The sequence below is a fragment of the Macaca fascicularis genome, chromosome 7 (assembly GCF_037993035.2).
Source record: "Macaca fascicularis isolate 582-1 chromosome 7, T2T-MFA8v1.1".
Classification (NCBI taxonomy): Eukaryota; Metazoa; Chordata; class Mammalia; order Primates; family Cercopithecidae; genus Macaca; species Macaca fascicularis.
In genome coordinates, this window is record NC_088381.1 from 81,542,859 (window position 1) to 81,557,528 (window position 14,670).

A 14,670-nucleotide genomic window follows, 5' to 3' on the forward strand; every position below is an offset into this window, starting at 1 on the left:
CTGGATCCTCAGCGACAGGTTAAGTAAAACCTCTTTGATGTGCCACTAAAGGCCCTTCATGCTCTGCCTCTAACCTGCCTTTCTAATCATGTTTCCACAGCTTGGCCTCCCAAGGTAGATACTCCTTATATCTAAGCCATAGTGTTCTTTTTACCATGTTTTGCTCATGCTTTTTGCTCCACATGAAATGTCTGTCCCTCCTCACCTGTCTAGGTATTCTGCCAGTCTTCAAAAACCCCTTAGATGTCACCTTCTTTACACATGGTCTCCAGAACCCCATCCTAGGCACACTCTTTATCTCCTCTAAATGAGCTTCAAGGGATACTTAGGAAATATTAGGTCAATGAATAAACAAGTGAATTAGTGAATGCACACATGAGTAAGTGGAAGAATATCTCATCCTACATCATAATCTATAAATATAATGAACATGGTATTGTTTTAGATGTCTCCTGCTGGAAAAACAACACAGCAAACAGGAGTCCAGAAAGGGTAGCAAAAAATAAGTCAACATTCAGTAACAACTGCAACAACAATAACAAAAGCCCATTTCCCTAATATTTGTTCTTTTAGCCTGGAAATTTGTTCATGAAATTTTTATTTTATGTAGATATTTTATTCTGTTCCATTGGTCTGTATGTCTATAGTTATACCAACACGACACTGTCTTGCTGACTGTGGCTTATGGTAAGTTTTTAAATCAGCTAGTGATTTGTTCTTTTTCAAAATCATTTTTGGCTTTCTGGTCATTACAATTTATTTTAATTTGTAATACTTGAATAAATCACACTGTTATCATGTGGGAATGATGGGTTAGTCATCTCAGTTGACTATTAGATGAACAACCCTAGAAGGAGCCTCTGAATTCATGAGTTTGTCCATAAAAGCTGCTACTTTTCAATAATATGCTTTTATTGCATGTGTGAATGTATGTGTATGTTACATGCAAGTATACGCTTTGTAGAAATGGAATTCTCTACCTCCCTGCAAATTGGTGGCAGTGCTCAGGATTCTGTGCAGAGGTTGTTTTGTCCCAACCCGGGCTGCTCTCTGTGAGCTGGCCCCCATCACTGCTGGTAGGTAACTATGTGATATATAACTTGCAAGCAGCCCTGCTGTTTGTTACTGGCAATTAATCTCTCTGGTGCCTTTCTTCCATTCAGAGTAAGCCTTTATGTTCTAAATCCAGCTATTCTAACGCTCCCCACTTGTGCTGTGTAGAAAAGACTCAGACTGACAGATTATTGCAGGGCAGTTAAGCATGTAATTGCTCAAATGAGTTAAAATCCCTTCAAATATCTGTCTTTGTACCTCATCACACCACTTCACGGACTCAAATATTTGACAATTGATGAAGATAAACTAAAGGGGCCTTCATTAGCTACCAACCACCGTGACAAGCTTCTTTCAGCGAAAGGCTGGTGAATTTTGGAACTTATTATCTACTTAAAAACTGCAGGAAAGCAGAAAAATACTTCAGTGAACTTTAGAATAGAGAAAGCCAGAAGCTTTGCATGGAAGCCGGGGTCAGGAAAAAAAAAAACATGGTTTGCTATCTAAGGCTGCACTTGTTAAAAATGTAGGGAAAGACAGGCAGACGGATTTATCCAATAAAGGAAGGAAAATATTATCACATTCTCATAGGCACCATCATTAATGACCGTGTGTTAAATTTAGAGGTAATTACAGAAATGAAGAGAGGGTGGAAGAAGTCCAGGGCTGTGCAGAGGCTGAACTTAGTGTGGTTGCTGGGCTGCCAGAGTGATAGCCTCTGCTCTAGGATAAAGTCAGGTGCTGCACCGAGCAAGTGTCTTGAGAAATGAATGGAACTTTGCTCTGGCATAAACCCCAGCAAATCCTCTGACTTTCAGGGACCTCATTGCTCTACTAAGCTATGCAGACCTTGTGCCAAGGAAAACAGGTGCTAATATGACCAACGGGCATCAGGGAAGAGTAGGGAAGATGCAGATTTGAAGTATGATAGTCTGTGCTTAACTATGGTGAGATGTTGGGCAAATTGTAGCTTTGATTTCCTTATCTATGAAATGTAACTTACTAATTCATGTTGCATGTAATTTTTTGTGTGAGGAATAAACGAGAGAAGCATTTTGTACAAATATTGATCATTATTTTACAAAATGGCTGTAGCAAGAATTTTGCTCTATGTATTTCATACTTAATGTGAACCTAAAGCTCCATTTCTTGTGTAACAGAAAGATAAAAACTCTAAAACAATAAACAAACAAATATAAGAAAATGTTGAAGTGTTACATTTTCTTTTGTGAGACTTTGGTTTCCATTATCTTAGTGAGCATGGGCTGTCCTGACAGCCATAATGGACCAAACACCCTCAGCTCCCAGAGACCATGCAACATAGAATTACCCAGGCAGGCCCTTGACTACCTTGGCCCTGACCCGACATTACTTTCCTTTCTGGTTAAGTAATGTGACTGGTTAAACAACAATGGTGAGTGGACCTCTTTAAATGGGTCCTGAGTTTATTTGGGATCCTAGCGTTTTATTATTGAACATGATGTTGGCTTTTGTTTAGACATAACTCTATTTAAACATTTAAGCAAGACATTTAAAGAAGAAAACGACAACATTAAATCGTTACTAGCTTTAAGAGATGATGCATTTGTCTTTTAACCTACCTATCATCTATCTGTGGCCGCATGTATACACACATACAAACACATGTGCATTTACATTAGGGCTGCTCAAATGTTCAGCCATGATTCTGATATTCTGCCCATATTGACAATTTGGTTTTGTCTTGACCTGGGGCCTTTGGAAAGCTGAATGAATATCTGAGTGGCTGCTTTCTGGCCTTAGTGTGTAATCAGTGGTCAAATGATCATGTAGGCTACTACGATATCTAACAACCAAAACAGTGTCAATAATACAAACAAGATGTATCTTTTGAACATGCTGCAATATCTTTTAATATTCACTTTCTGTAAGAATAAGCATTCCGCATTATTTTGAACAAATGCTTTATTTTTTGTTTTATATTTTGTACGTTGATCTGCTACTGGTCACATATAAAATAGTAAGATATTTTTCCAGCTTTACTGAGGTATAATTAAGGAGCAAAAATTGTATACATTTAAGGTATACAACCTGATATTTTGATATACATATACATTGTGAAATGATTACCACAATCAAGCTAATTAACATATCTCCTCACATAGTTACAATTTTTTTGTGCCTGATGAGACACAAAACACTTAGGATCAACTCTTTTAGCATATTTCAAGTATACAATACAATATTATTAACTATAGTTTTTAAATGGTGCAATAATTAATGATTATGAGTTATTTTATGTGAAAAAGTAATTATTAAAAGCTTGCCCATGATTAATAAAATAGATTAATAGTTATTATAAATATGAAGAGTGGATTATTTAGTTAGACCATTTTTAGGCCAAGAACTGTAAATACTTTTGAAATGCAACTGAAACAATAAAAGCATATCATAATTCCAAACTTCATAAAATTCTTTTGTGCTAACATTTATATTAGCCAAAGTAAACTTTAGGAACTGTATTTATCTTTAGCTATTTAAATTCATTTAGAACAGGCATCCTCCAAATAAAAGTATATTTAGAGAATTTGTGACTTCTTATTAGGATGCATTAAAAGCAGAATGTCAACTTTGCTCATTCAAAATTTCACAAGAAAGAAAAATCAAAATCAATGTCAAAATTATGTACAATAGCATCCATAATGAATCATGTAAATTCCAGACGTAAGGACATAAAGGAAGGAAAAAAGTTTAGAGAAATCAAGATACTGCCCCAAATATCTCTAATGACCTCAGGCGCAAAAGCCTGCATGGTATTGCAAGTATCCGGTGTTGTGGCCACAAGTGTGATCTGGCTGTGGAGAGTCCTGGAAATTACTGCCCCTACAACGTGAAGTCATACTTAAAATGTGACATTAATAGTTTTTAATTACAAAATAAACATTCTAAAATAACTTTCCATAATTATTCTATAAGCCTTTAGTCTGTTTTCTGTTGGTGACATCAACCATCAGCCTTGACTTTGGCCAGTCTATATATTAAATACATACATTTATACACACACACAAACACACACACACACACACATAATATTGCTGTGGAATATCTGCTTTTTCTTTTTCTATCAAGTTTTATTCCTTTGTTTTAAATCAGAAAGAAATCTCAGGTTTTTATTGTTTTGTTTTGTCTTGTTTGTTTTTTTTTTGTTTTTTGAGACAGAGTCTCACTCTGTCACCCAGGCTGGAGTGCAGTGGCATGATGATGTCGGCTCACTGCAACCGTCGCCTCCCAGGTTCAAGTGATTCTCCTGCCTCAGCCTCCCAAGTAACCAGGATTACAGTTGCGTGCCCCCACAACTGGCTAATTTTTTGTATTTTTAGTAGAAACGAGGTTTCACCATGTTAGCCAGGATGGTCTCGATCTCCTGACCTTGTGATCTGCCAGCCTCGGCCTCCCAAAGTGCTAGGATTACAGGTGTGAGCCACATGCCCATTTCTTTTTGCATTTATTTAGGTCTTCACATCGTTTTTATCCTTTGATCTCTTAAGGTACTCCTCAAGTCTATACTCTAGACTTGATTGCTTAGGGTTATTCTTTTTTAAATTTTGTTTAACTTTATTACATTTTTAATTTGTATTGTTTTTCTCATTATTTGTGAGACTGGTCCTTAATTTGCTTTTCTGTGCCATTTTGTCAGTTATTTAAATCAAGTCTATTCTAGATTCAAAAAAATATTGCTTTTCTTATATAGGTCTAAATGAGTACAGAAAGGATCATTTGCAAGAGGGCTTGTTACTGTTGCTTCAGAAAGTTGTTCACAATCCTTGCCAAGTTCATACTGCATACTCTGACTCTGCATTTTGGATCTTCGGTGCTGACAGAAGTCTCCATCTTCTCTGCCCCACCTCCCATTGGCCACAGGCTCTCACTGCACAACCCTGTCTTTCACGGAAGCACCACCAAAGTCCAAAGTCTTATGCCTTTAATGTTGCTGCCCTTACCCGGGAAACCTTTAACTTCAATGTCTATCTACTACAATTCTAGTTACTCTTCAATATCCAATTTAGACATTCCCTACCTTGTGCAGGTCTAATATCCCTAGTCCATCTGAGAAACTAGGGAGAGAAAAGAATTAAGATGCTTTTATAATACTACCCCACTTCTAGTGAGGCATATTCTTAATCTCTTAAGTGACAACCTAGTAGAAATTGCAAGTGACATCAGCATTTTGTATGTCTGCCATTTATAAACCACAGAACAAAAGGGTAGAATGGAGTCTTTCTCAACATGATAACTACACAAGAGCAAAGTCAGTGTTTAGTGGTACACACTGGGTTCATTGCTATATTCTCTGGATATGGAACAAATGAGCCACTTGAGGCAATACTTATTAAGTAAAATAATAAATATGAAATACACTGGTAAATGAATTAGTGAAGGAATGGGCATAGACCTAAGCAGCCTATTGTATGCATGAGATCAGAGGTTAAGCTTATGGATGTTGTAGTGTGTCAACAAATGCATGCACTCCCTCACCCCATCACACAAATATATATACACATACAGTTTTGTTTTTAGTCTACATTAGCCAATTATTTTTCTTTTAGTATGTTTATGCTATGCATAACAGTATAAATTGGTTTTCCAGAATATATGAGAATATAGGCATGAACGCATCTTTTGAATTAGATGTTATGTTTATTAACAGAAATATATTATGCATATAATTAAAAAACTACCAAGTTAAAAATTTTCTAAATTAATTATAAAACATAAAAGAAAATAAAGAAAAACGTAGGTGAATATCGGATCTTAGGTTAGAAGTAAGTCTTTATAATAGTAGCAGAAAAAAATCATGTTTTGACAACATTTAAAATTATAAAATTTTCTCTAGTATATTAATATATTTATAAATATTATGCATACAAGACAAATTAATGAAAAAGAATAGAGGGAGCAAAAATAAACCCACACAAATTTGCCCAACTTATTTTTGATAAAAGTCCAAAAGCAGTTCCACGGAGAGAAGAGAACCTTTACAACAAATGGTTCTGGAGAGAGTGAAAACTCATGAGCAAAACTGAAAATGAAAAACCAACAAGAAAAAAAACCTTTCTTAGCTGAGTCTTATACCTTACTCAAAAATTAACTCAAAAGGGTTCACAGACTTAAACGTAAAATACATAATTATAAAACCTCTAGGGGAAAAAATATAGGAGAAAATCTTTGATACCTAAGGTTAGGCATTGGGATCTTAGAACTGACACAAAAAGCACAATCTATATAAGGAAAAAATGATAAATGGAGCTTCAAACAAAGACTTCTCTACTAAAGATTTTACTAAAAGTGTGGAAAGACAAGCTACAAACTGGGAGTAAATATTTACTAAATACATATCTTACAGTGGGCTAGTACCTAGGATATATGAGGAACTCTCAAAACTTAACAGTAATAAAAGCAAACCGCCCAATTAGAATATGGACAAAAGATACAAAGAGACTTTTCACCAGAGAGAATAGATACATATATGACAAATGAGTGCATAAAAATGATGTTCAACATTAGCAGTTAAAGAACTATAAATTAAAACCTGAAACCACGATGAGATACGCTATACTGCTATCTGAATGGCTAAAATAAAATATAGTCCGAAGGCACCAAACATTTGCAAGGATGAAGAAAAACAGAATCACTCATACATTGATAGTGAGAATGTAAAACGGTATGGCCACTCTGGAAAAGAGTTTGTCACTTTCTTAAAAATCTAGACATGCAACTACCACAAGACCCACCAACAGACTGCACTCTTGGGCATTTATTCCGGAGAAACAAAGATTATTTACACACAAAAACCGGTAGATGAATGTTTATAAAAGTTTTATTTGTAATAGCCCCAAAACTGAGCAACCAAGGTTTCCTTCATTTGGCAAATGTTAAATGAACTGTTGTACATCCATACCACAGAATACGACTCAACAATCAAAAGGAACAAACTACTAATGAATGTGACAATCTGAATGAATCTTCAGAGAATTATTCTGAAGGGAGAAAGCCAATCCCAGCTAGTTACATATATTGCTCCATTTATATAACATTCTTGAAATAATAAAATGATAGACATGGAAAACAGATTAGTGATTGTCAGGGGTTATCGAGGGATTTGGTGCAGGAATATAAGTGGTTGTAGCTACAAAAAGGCAACACGAGGGATCAATGTGGTGACGGAGGTGTTTTGTCTTTTGACTGTATCAAGGTTGATATTCTGGTTAAAATTTTCTACTGTACTTTTGCAATATGCTACCAATGGGAGAAACTGTAATGTGCACATACATGGTCTTTATTATTTCTTACAATTGTATCTAAATCTATAGTCATATCCAAATAAAGAGTTTGAGTTAGTTGACTGTCTAAAAACTATTATCATTTTATTGTATGTAAAACAAAATTCATAACAAAAATCATACAAAAAATGAGAGAGAAATTAGAAGAATATTGTGGTTTGATTCTCGTAAAGTTATTTGAAGGTAAACTAAACTATATTAAAGTTAGATATGGTAACTCTTAGGACAACCACTAGAGAAAAAGCAGTAGAGGAAGAAAAATAAAGTAAAAATTACTATATTAATCCAAAAAGAGGCAGAAAAAGAGTTGAACGGGGAGAATGGCTAACATGTTAGTAAGTACTGAAAAGATTAGGTAGATTAAAAGAAAACCATTAAAAGAAAACCATTTCAAGTTAAGATGAAGGAAAGAATCTAAAGAGCTGTGAGACAAAAGCACCAGGTAACCTATAGAGGAAAACCTATCAGGTTAACAGCAGATTTCTCAGCAGAAACCCTACAAGCTAGAAGGGATTGGGGCCCTATCTTCAGCCTCCTTAAACAAAATGATTACCAGCCAAGAATTTGTATCCAGTGAAACTAAGCATCATATACGAAGGTAAGATATAGTTTTTTTCAGACAAACAAATGCTGAGAGAATTCGCCATTACCCAGACACCACTACAAGAACTGCTAAAAGAAGCTCTAAATCTTGAAACAAATCCTGAAACACATCGAAACAGAACGTCTTTAAAGCATGTAAATCACATAGGGCCTATTAAAAAAAATGCAAGTTAAAAAGCAAAAACAAACAAACAAAAACCCAAAGTACACAGGCAACAAAGAGCACGATGAATGCAATGGTACTTCACATTTCAATACTAACATTGAATGTAAATGTTAAGGACTAAATGCTCCTCTTAAAAGATAGAGAACTACACAATGGGTAAGAACTCATCAACCAACCATCTACTGCCTTCAGGAACCTCACCTAACACTTAAAAGACTTAAAGACTTTACTTAAAGTAAAGGGGTAGAAAAAGGCATTTCATGCAAATGGACAACAAAAGCCAGCAGGAGTACCTACTCTTATATCAGACAAAACAAACTTTAAAGCAACAGCAGTTAAAAGAGACAAAGAGGGACATTATATAATGGTAAAAGGTCTTGTTCAACAGGAAAATATCACAATTCTAAACATATATGCACTTAACACTGGAGCTCCCAAATGTATACAACAATTATTAACAGACCTAATAAATGAGATAGGCAGCAACACAATAATAGTGGGGGACTTTAATATTCCACTGACAGCACTAGACAGGTCATCAAGACAGAGAGTCAGCAAAGAAACAATGGATTTAAACTATACCTTGGAACAAATGGACTTAACAGATATATACAGAAGATTTCATCTGACAACCACATAATACACATTCCATTCAACAGCCCATGGAACTTTCTCCAAGATAGACCATATGATAGGCCATAAAACAAGAACCAATAAATTTAAGTAAATGAAATTATATCAAGCACTCTCTCAGACTACAGTGGAATAAAACTGGAAATGAACTCCAAAACGGACCTTCAAAGCCATGCAAATACATGGAAATTAAATAATCTGCACCTGAATGAGCATTGGGTCAAAAACAAAATCAAGATGGAAATTAAAAAATTCTTCGCACTGAATGACAGTAATGACACAACCTATCAAAACCTCTGGGATACAGCAAAGGCAGTGCTAAGAGGAAAGTTCAGAGTCCTAAACACCTACATCAAAAAGACTGAAAGAGCACAAACTGACACTCTAAGGTCACAACTCAAGGAATTAGAGACATAAGTACAAACTAAACACAAACCCAGCAGAAGAAAGGAAATAACTAAGGTCAGAGCAGAATTAAATGAAATTGAAACAAAGAAAAAACAATATAAATGATAAATGAATCAAAAAGCTCTTTCTTTGAAAAGATAAATAAAATTAATAGACCATTGGCAAGATTAACCAAGAAAAGAGGAGAGAAAATCCAAATAACCTCACTAAGAAACAAAACAGGAGATATTACAACTGATACCACTGAAATACAAATGATCATTAAAGACTGCTATAAACACCTTTATCCACATAAATTAGAAAACCTAGAAGAGATGGATAAATTCCTGGAAAAAAGACAACCCTCCTAGCTTAAATCAGGAAGAATTAAGATACTCTGAACAGACAAACAACAAGCAGTGAGACTGAAATGGTAATTTAAAAATTACTAATAAAAAAAATGTCCAGGACCAGACGGATTCACAGCAGAATTCTACCAGATATTCAAAAATGAATTGACACCAATTCTTTTGACACTATTCCACAAGATAGAGAAAGAAGGAACCCTCCCCAGTTTAGTCTATGAAGCCAGCCTCAAGCTAATACCAAAACCAGGAAAGGACATAAGTAAAACAGACAGATATCATTGATGAACATAAATGCTAAAATTCTTGCTAACGAAATCCAACAACATATCAAAAAGATAATCCACCATGATTAAGTGGGTTTCATACTAGGGATGCAGACATGATTTAACATACACAAGTCAATAAATGTGATACACCACATAAACAGAATTAAAAACAAAAACCACATGATAATCTCAATAGATGCAGAAAAAGCATTCTACAAAATCCAGCATCCCTTTATGATTAAAACTCCTGGGCCAGGTGCAGTAGCTCATGTCTGTAATCCCAGCGCTTTGGGAGGCCGAGGTAGGTGGATCACTTGAGGTCAGGAGTTCAAAACTAGTCTGCTCAACATGGTGAAACCTGGTCTCTACTAAAAATACAAAAATCAGCTTAGTGTGGTGCTGTACACCTGTAAACCCAGCTACTTGGGAGGCTGAGGTGGGAGAATTACTTGAACCAAGGAGGTGCAGGTTGTGGGGTGAGCCGAGATTGGCCACTGCACTCCAGCCTCGGTGTCAGGGAGAAACTCTGACTCAAAAAACAAAACAAAACAAAAAACAAAAAACCCCCAAAACCTCCTAGCAAAATTGGCATACAGGGAATATACCTTAATTTAATAAAAGCCATCTATGACAAACCCACAGCCAACATAATACTGAATGAGGAAAAGTTAAAAGTATTCCCTCTGAAAACTAAAACAAGACAAGGATGCTCACTCTCGCCACTCTCTTCAACATAATACTAGAAGTCCTAGCCAAGGAAATCAGACCAGAGAAAGAAATAAAGGGCATCCAAATTGGTAAAGAGGAAGTCAAACTGTCACTGTTTGCTGAAGATATGATCATTTACCTTGAAAACACTAAGGACTCCTCCAGAAAGCTCTTAGAACTGATAAAAGAATTCAGTGACGTTTCTGGATACAAGATTAATGTACACAAATCAGTGGCTCTTCTATACACCATCAGTGACCAAGTGGAGAACTGAATCGAGAACTCAACCCTTTTTAAAATAGCTGCAAAAAATATAATAAAACAAAATACTTAGGAATATATGTAACCAAGGAGTTGAAAGACCTCTACAAGAAAATCCACAAAACACTGCTGAAAGAAATCATAGACGACACGAACAAATGGAAACACATCCCATGCTCATGATTGGGTAGAATCAATATTGTGAAAATGAGCATACTGCCAAAAGCAATACACAAATCCAATGCAATCCCCATCAAAATACCACCATCATTCTTCACAGAATTAGAAAAAACAACTCTAAAATTCATATGGAACCAAAAAAGAGCCCATATAGCCAAAGCAAGGCTAAGCAAAAAACAAACCTGGAGACATCGTATTACCTGATTTCAAACTAAACTATAAGGCCATAGTCACCAAAATGCATGGTACTAGTGCAAAAATAGGCACATAGACCAATGGAACAGAATAGAGAAGCCAGAAATAAACTCAAATACTTATAGCCAGCTGATCTTTGACAAAGCAAACAAAAACATAAAGTGGAGAAAGGACACCCTTTTCAACAAATGGTGCTGGGATAATTGGCTAGACACATGTAGGAGAATGAAACTGGATATGCATCACTCACCTTATAGAAAAATCAACTCAAGATAGATTAAGGACTTAAACCTAAGACCTGAAACTGTAAAAATTCTAAAAGATAACATTGGAAAAACCCTTCTAGACATCAGCTTAGGCAAAGATTTCATGACCAAGAAACCAAAAGCAAATGCAATAAAAAAAAAAGATAAGTAGCTGGGACCAAATTAAACTAACGAGCTTTTGCACAGCAAAAGGAACAGTCAGCAGAGTAAACAGACAACACACAGAGTGGGAGAATATCTTCACAATGTACACATCTGATGAAGGACTAATATCTAGAATCTACAACGAACTCAAACAAACCAGTAAGAGAAAAACAATCCCATTGAAAAGTGAGCTATGGACATGAATAGACAATTCTCAAAAGAAGATATACAAGTGGCCAACAAACATGTGAAAAAATGCTCAACATTACTAATGATCAGGGAAATGCAAATCAAAACCACAATGTGATACCACCTCACTCCTGCAAGAATGGCCATAATCAAAAAATCCAAAAACAGTAGATGCTGGTGTGGATGCAGTGAACAGGGAACAGTTCTACACTGCTGGTGGGAATGTAAACTAGTACAGCTGCTACAGAGAAGAGTGTGGACATTTCTTAAAGAACTAAAAGTAGAACTACCATTTGATCCAGCAATCCCACTCCTGGATTTCTACCCAGAGGGAAAGTCATTATTCAAAAAAGATATTCACACATGCATGTTTATAACAGTACATTTCACAATTGCAAAATCGTGGAACCAACCCAAATGCCTATCAATCAACGAGTGGATAAAGAAACTGTGGTATATACATATATATATAATGGAATACTATGCAGCCATGAAAAGGAATGAATTAACAGCATTTGCAGGGAGTGGAATGAGATTGGAGACTATTATTCTAAGTGAAGTAACTCAGGAATGGAAAACCAAACATCTTATGTGCTCACTGATATGTGGGAGCTAAGCTATGAGAATGCAAAGACATAAAAATGATGCAGTGGACTTTGGGGACTTGTGGGGAAGAGTGACATGGGAGTGAGGGATAGAAGACTACAAATATGGTGCAGTGTATACTGCTTAGGTGATGGGCGCACCAAAATCCCACAAATCATCACTAAAGAACTTACTCATGTAACCAAATACCACCTGTACACCAATAACTTATGAAAAAATTTAAAAAATAAAAATATAAATAAATTTCTGAAAGTCCTGTATACCTCAGTTGTTGTGAAAATTAAATAAAAATATATATGATAATCCTTAGAAAAGTCTTATAGTGTATTGTATGAATTATATAACTGATGTTAATTGAAATTAAATAATCTCCTGGAAAATTTTTGTTTGATTAAAATAAAATGATTTGATTCAAAAATAAATAAATAAATAAATAAATGGACATAGTTTAAAAATAAAAGGCTGGGAAAACAAAGCAAATACTCATGAAGAGAAAGCTAGAGTAGGTATGCTAATATCAGGTAAAGTATACACCACTCCTATTCACCATAGTATTGGAAGTTCTGGCCAGGGAAATCAGGCAAGAGAAAGAAATAAAGAGTACTCAAATAGGGAGAGAGGAATTCAAATTGTCTCTGTTTGCAGATGACATGATTCTATATTTAGAAAAACCCCATCGTCTCAGCCCCAAAACTCTTTAAGCTTGATAAGCAACTTCAGGAAAGTCTCAGGATACAAAATCAATGTGCAAAAATCACAAACGGTCCTATACATCAACAGTACACAAGCAGAGAGCCAAATCATTAATGAACTCCCATTCACTATTGCTACAAAGAGAATAAAATACCTACAAATACAGCTAACAGGGGAAGTGAAGAACCTCTTCAAGGAGAACTACAAACTACTGCTCAGGAAAATAAGGGAAGACATAAACAAATGGAAAAACATCCCATCTTCATGGATAGGAAGAATCAATGTCATGAAAATGGCCACACTGTATAGCCAAGGCAATCCTAAGCAAAAAGAACAAAGCTGGAGGCATCGTGCTACCTGATTTCAAACTATTCTGCAAGGCTACAGTAACCAAAACAGCATGGTACTGGTATCAAAACAGACATGTAGACCAAAAGAACAGAACGGAGACCTCAGAAGTAACACCACACATCTATAATCATCTGATCTTTGACAAACCTGACAAAAACAAGCAATGGGGAGAGGATTCCTTATTTAATAAATGGTGCTGGCTGGGAAAACTGGCTAGCCATATGCAGAAAACTAAAACTGGACCCTTCCTTACACCTTATACAAAACGAAAATTAACTCAAGATGGATTAAAGACTTAAATGTAAGACCTAATACCATAAAAACCCTAGAAAAAAACCTAGGCAATACCATTCAGGACATAGGCATGGGAAAGACTTCATGACAAAAACACCAAATCCAATTGCAACAAAGCCAAAATTGACAAACAGCATCTAATTAAACTAAAGAGCTTCTGCACAGCAAAAGAAACTAGCATCGGAGTGAACAGGCCACCTTCAGAATGGGAGAAAATTTTTGCAATCTACCCATCTGACAAAGTCTAATATCCAGAATTTACAAAGAACTTAAATAAATTTACAAGAAAAGAACAAACAACCCCATCACAAAGTGGGCAAAGGATATGGAAAGATACTTCTCAAAAGAAGACATGTATGTAGACAAACAACATGAAGAAAAAAGCTCATCATCACTGATCATTAGAGGAATGCAAATCAAAACCACAATGAGATATCATCTCAGGCCAGTCAGAATCACGATTATTAAAAGGTCAAGAAACAACAGATGGTGGTGAGGCTGTGGAAAAACTGCTTTTACACTGTTGGCGGGGGTAAATTAGTTCAACCATTGTAGAAGACAGTGTGGTAATTCCTCAAGGATCTAGAACCAGAAATATCATTCGACTCAGCAATCCCATTACTGGGTATATATACCCAAAGGAATAGAACTCATTCCACTATAATGACACATGCACACTTAGCAAAGACATGGAACTAAACCGAATGCCCATAAATGATAGACTGGATAAAGAAAATGTGTTACATATACACCATGGAATACCATGGAGCCATAAAAAAAAATGAGATCATGTTCTTTGCAGGACCATAGATGAAGCTGGAAGTCATCATCCTCAGCATACCAACACAGGACCAGAAAACCAATACCACATGTACTCACTCATAAGTGAGAGTTAAATAATGAGAACACGTGGACACAAGCAAGGGAACATCACACACCAGGGCCTGTTGGGGGGTACGGGCAAGGTGGGGGAGAGCATTAGGATAA